Source organism: Syngnathoides biaculeatus, chromosome 6 (assembly GCF_019802595.1).
Source record: "Syngnathoides biaculeatus isolate LvHL_M chromosome 6, ASM1980259v1, whole genome shotgun sequence".
In the NCBI taxonomy this organism is placed as follows: Eukaryota; Metazoa; Chordata; class Actinopteri; order Syngnathiformes; family Syngnathidae; genus Syngnathoides; species Syngnathoides biaculeatus.
This window is the reverse complement of record NC_084645.1, coordinates 5969987-5975986: the sequence shown is the minus strand read 5'-3', so window position 1 is coordinate 5975986 and position 6000 is coordinate 5969987.

Sequence of the window (6000 nt, the reverse complement as noted above, 5' to 3'; positions counted from 1 at the left end):
GGCCTGGATTGACTGAACTTTGTCCATTCTGGACTGCACTCATTTCTCATAAGCTATATTTAGTGTGACCAGATGTGCAAATATAAATTGAGTAAATGTGGGTTTGTAGTTGCCTGCTGCATTTGGCAGATCTATGTTAGCAGAGTGTGTGAACACAGAGAGATTATGTTTCCACTGCTTGTCTTGTCTTTACGTCGGCAAAGTGGAGAGAGCAGGATTTGGGTTTTTTGAGTTAATCTTCAATTGTGTGGTTTATACTTGGAAACTTTGTGACAACGTTCAATATGTGTGTGCTGCCGATCATCAATTAATTAATAGAAGACTCCAGCATTCAATTTCAATTTGCAGACAATTTTCTATGACTTGCATATGGCTCCATATATTGCATTCTGTAGCTGTAGCAATCGTAGATGTTTACGGTTATTGTTTTCGAATTTCTTACATATTTCTCAATTAAGTTTTTAGATATATGCTATGGTACAAGCAGCGGCATCATTTTAAATGCCACATTAATCAAATAAAGGCCTCCACTCTGGTCACAGGAGTAGCACTTTTCAGAAAAATGAACTTTTCCTTGTTCATTTTTTTGTTCTACACTTTAGGGAAAACGTAATGAGAGACAATCCCACGGTGTAACTGCCATTAACTTTACTACAACCACACTCAAACCAAGTGTTCCAGCAACTTGATCTGGTTAGCATTACCACTGCAGGTGTAAGGCTCATGACAGATCAGCATAGTAGATACTGAGCTCTGTAAATAATGTGACATAAGAGCAGACAATGTGGAACTATAAAGAAAATAATGAGAATCATGAACTTTTTTTACCATTTTGTTTAAACAATGGTTCAGCTTTCCTTTCATTCTGCAACATCCTGTAAGAGGTCTTGTTTAAAAACATGGCATTATTCTTGAGACAAAGCAAGCCATAAGAACTAGGTTACAGTTAGGCGAAGCTTAATAAGGTTCCTAAATATACATTACGACAAATTAAATACACATCAGGAGTTGAGTTCACTTTCTTCTGTTTTGGCTGTGTCGTTTACGCAGGTCCGTCAATCAAAATGTGACAGTGAGGAAACAATCAGTGAAGAGTTACTTCCACCAGTAATTTTATTTCTTATTGATGCGAAGTAAGACAACACACATGCGTATATGCATTTGTTTCACATTCCATTTCCATTGTACAGAAGCAGCAATACCCTGAACTTATCAAAAGTTATTTGCCTGTTTAGTTCTGCCCTTAAAAAAAAAACATATGTACAAATCAATGGGTAAGTGAATATTTGAGGAAATCTTGTACGCTCATTGATTTCACAAAGCAATCACTGCTCTGTATTACACACACAAAAAAACACTCTTAAAGAACATCAGCACCATTTGGATATATGTATTATTATAAATTATACACAGGCACTATATACAGTCATAGCCGATGAGTGCAAGAAAAAAGTGCAGGAGTCCTAATATACACTTGCCACTGGGTGTGTTTATATCAAATGGACCCATGTTACTCAAACATGTTGGCTTTAAAGATTCATATACAAACAGACATATAGGGGAAGGACCACAAAAATGTTTATCCAGAGCCCACACAGCGTTTATGGTACAACGTATGATCTTTCATTACCTGCATGGACCACAGGCTATGTGGTAACTTCAATTATTGTGTATGGGGTGGTTAAGAGGGACAGAGGGTGAGAGGCAGCATCGTACAGTAATTAGTGAGGTGCTGAGGTTAAAGATGACATCTGGACATGGTGGGATTCGCTGCTGTGCTGCATGTTAACCTGATTTTCAACTTCTTTCTCATTCTTGTTCTATTTTCAGCCTCAAATATGGTCAGTTTTGGATTCAACAAGATTTAACACAGTTATAAGTATGAAGTTATTTGAATAAAGTAAATTAAATTGTGTTCAAACTGTCTGGCAGAACATGCACCGAGGCAATTAATGGGCTTTTTCTGTTGTCCAGAGGACAAGTTATCAAGGGACACAGGGAATAATTTATATTTTTTAAAATATGACTAATGTACCTATGTAACCGAGTGAATCTTTGAAAAACAAGGTATATGTGTTGATTTGCCTCTGGAAAAAATTACAATGAATTACTGGTTGGCAGTAATAAGTAAGTAAGTAAGTAATTTTACACAAAATATTTCCCAGTAAATTGTGGTAAAGCTACAACTACACACTGTAATTTAACATCTGCCGTACCCTGAAATTACTGTGAAATAGCAGTATCTATCTGTGAAATTGCAGTATTTTACTACCAGCACTCCCGTGACCCATATGAGGATAAGTGGCTCAGAAAATGGGTGTATGGCTGGTTAGACTATTTCCTGAAGCTCCAGGACCTGAAGTTCTTTTGTGTGCCCCAAGGGAGTCATGCCTCGTACTTAGAAGTGCACTGATCGAAAGGAATTTAACTTCGTTAAACAGTATGACAGTATAACATTTCTGTTTATGTTCATTTAACTAATCGCAGCATAGTTTGATAGATATTTTTTTCTTTTAAAAAGAGGAAAAAGAAAACTGCACATTAAAAATAAAGCAATGCTCTTCTAAACATATTGTACACTTTGTGTTCTGTAAAGATGGCATCGCAATTACAGCAACCCAGCCTGTTTGCCATGGCATGAACTTGAGGCCGTTTCTATGGCAACATTCACCACACACAGAGACAGGAACTGCCAGCAAGCACTTTTTTTTTGTCTCAAGTCTTCCATGTGGTCTCTGTCCTTTTCAATGTAAAGTTTTCATTCTCACTTTTTTAAATTCACGGTTTTAAAGCCAACAGCCTCTCACTGTGAGTGGCCTGGAAGGCAACCAGACTCACCCTGATAGGTGTTGTCTTTATTTATCTAATAATTATTTTATGTTTCTACATTACAATGACAGTGTTATATATATTCTTTTCTTGTAATTATTATGCTCTAATACACTGTATTGTTATGTCAGTGGCATACAAGACATCACCCATACTCTCGTTTGTTTTGAAACCTTTTGGCCTTGACCTAAAACTTTAAATGAAAAAATTAAATATCATATATTTTGAGAGAGAGAGAGAGAGAGAGAGAGAGAGAGAGAGAGAGAGAGAGAGACAGAGAGAGGAATGAATCTTGCAAAAAGATTATTTAAAAAATGCAGTGGTAAGAATATCCAAGATAGAGGGACAGCAAAGCAAGAACAATGATAAAGCGTAGGATTTCTGTATCTGTATTACGCGATAATAAATTGGCGGGACTCATTGTATCAGGAATGGGACTCGTTGTTTCCAGACGTGCATCCTGGAACCCACATAGTTTCTGGCTTTTAATTATATTTTTTATTGATTATGATGATGATGATGATGATTATTATTATTATTCATCCATTTTCTTCACCCCTTATCCTCATGAGGGTCACGGGGAGTCCTGGAGCCAATCCCAGCTGTCAACGGGCAGGAAGCCAGGTACACCCTGAACTGGTTGCCAGCCAATTGCAGGGCACATCGAGACAAACAGCCACACTCACAATCACACCTAGTGGCAATTTAGAGTGTCCAATTAATGTTGCATGTTTTTGGAATGTGGGAGGAAACCGGAGTGCCCGGAGGAAACCCACGCAGGGACGGGGAGAGCATGCAAACTCCACACAGGAGGGTACGGGATTTAACCCGGGACCTCAGAATTGTGAGACCAACGCGATACCAGCTGATCCATCGTGCCACCTATTATTATTATTATTATTATTATTATCTTATACCCCACAACATTCCAACTGTCCATGTTGGGAATCCCTGATATTAACCCATACATGTAAACAAATATGTGTTAAAAGAATGTGGCTATATTTCAAAAACTTGACCTGAATGAACAACCAATGTGATGTTTGAATTCCACACATCAAAATTGTCCTTCATCAGTATACAATAAATAATAAAAATAACACTAAATTTGTTATTGGCCAGTGTTAACACACAATTAAGCGCGCTGAATGTCTATGCTCCATAGGGGCACAGAGTATAAGTGGTTACAGCGTCTGCCTCATAGTTCTGAGGACTGGGGTTCAAATCCCGGCACACCGATGTGAACTTCACATGTTCTCCATGTGACTCATGGGTTTTCTCCAGGCACTCCCGTTTCCTGCCACATCACCAAAACATGCATGGTATGTTAAATCAACACACTACTGCCAATGGCTGTGAATGTGAGGGTGAGTGGTTGTTTGTTGTTTGCAATTGGCTGGCAACCAGTTGAGGGTGTACCCCACCTCCTGCCCGTTGACAGCTGGGATTGACTCCAGTACTTTCGCAACCCATGTGAGGCTAACCTGCTCAGAAAATGGAGAGATGGATGTCTACGCCCGCTTTCAACCATAAAACATCTGTTATGGATATCAAGAACAACATTCAGAGGCCAGGAACTTCACTCATTAAGATAAATAAAGAGATACTAGACTAGATGAGGCGGCACGGTGGGGAAACTGTAAAGCGTTGGCCTCTCAGTTCTGATGTCCACGATTCAATCCCGGCCCCGCCTGTGATTAGAGTTTGTATGTTCTCCCCGGATCTCTGTGGGTTTTCTCCAGTCACTCCAGTTTCCTCTCACATCCCAAAGACATACAACATTAATTGGACACTCTAAATTGCCCCTAGGTGTGATTGTGAGTGTGGCTGTTTGTGTGGATGTGCCCTGCAATTGGCTGGCAACCAGTTCAAAGTGTACCCCACATCCTCCCCGTTGACAACTGGAATAGGCTCCAGCACTCCGGCAACCTATGTGAGGATAAGTGGCCAAGAAAATGGATCGATGGTTTACAATATATCATTTGTGACACCAATCCTACTTTTCTGAAGCACATAGAATATGTTTTATGTTGTTGTGTGTGTGTGTTTGGGGTGGGGGCGTATGTATTTTTTTGCATGCATTGTCTATGAAATATGTGTGTGGTTTTGTTTTCGCAGCAGGCATTTGTCAGTTGCAATAAAATGTAGAACAAATCAATAATAATTGATAATGACTCAGCCACTGCCAGTCCAGAAAGCAAAGGGATCACTGTGAATGTAATTAGTGCATGTGTCAATGTGTTAGGGGTGACTTACTGTGTGTACATGTTAATACATGTGTACAAATCCAGTCCAAGACATGGATTGATGGATTAATGTGCCAAGTGTAAAAACTGTCTGGGGTCATGCCTCAGTGACCGTCAGTGATAGTGTACATGTGTAAATGAAGGTTGTGTGTGTGTGTGTGTGTGTGTGTGTGTGTGTGTGTGTGTGTGTGTGTGTGTGTGTCTGTCTGTCTGTCTGTTTGTAGGGTAGATAAAAAAAAAAAGATGCAAATCATTAGCCTAATGTATCAGCTTCACTCTTAGCAAGACATACTGTATACTCTGCAAAGAAATTATTTCCGGTTTCTGTAGCTCACAATCTAAAAATGTTGCAGCACGGTGGCACAGCTGTCGAGCAGTGGCCTCACAGGTTTGAGGACCAGAGATCAAATCCAAGCCCCACCTGTGGGGAGTTTGCATGTTCTCCCCGTGCCTGAATGGGTTTTCTTCGGGTCCGCCGTTTTCCTCCCATATCCCAAAAACATACATTAACTGGAGACTCTAAATTACCCCGAGGTGTGATGGTGAGTGTGACTGTTGTCTGTCTTCAAGTGGCCTGTGATTGACTGGCTACCGGTTCAGGGTGTACCTTGCCTCCTACCCGATAACAGTTGGGATGGGCTCAAGCACTCCTGTGACCCACGTGAGGATAAGCGGCTCAAGAAAAAGGATGGCTGGATAAAAGATGTACAGATTTTGAAATAATGGTTCTCATAGTTTCTTCATAAAAGATAATATGTCAATAATGCTAATTAAACCACTCAATCTTTTTCTATACTCTATATTTGGGTGTTATTTTCTCATCGTGAAGCTGTAGGAAACAATACACGTAAATGTTTTATTTTGCATGAAATGCATTCTAATTACGCAGAAAAAAACATCAGCTCTGGATGCACATTCTTACAAT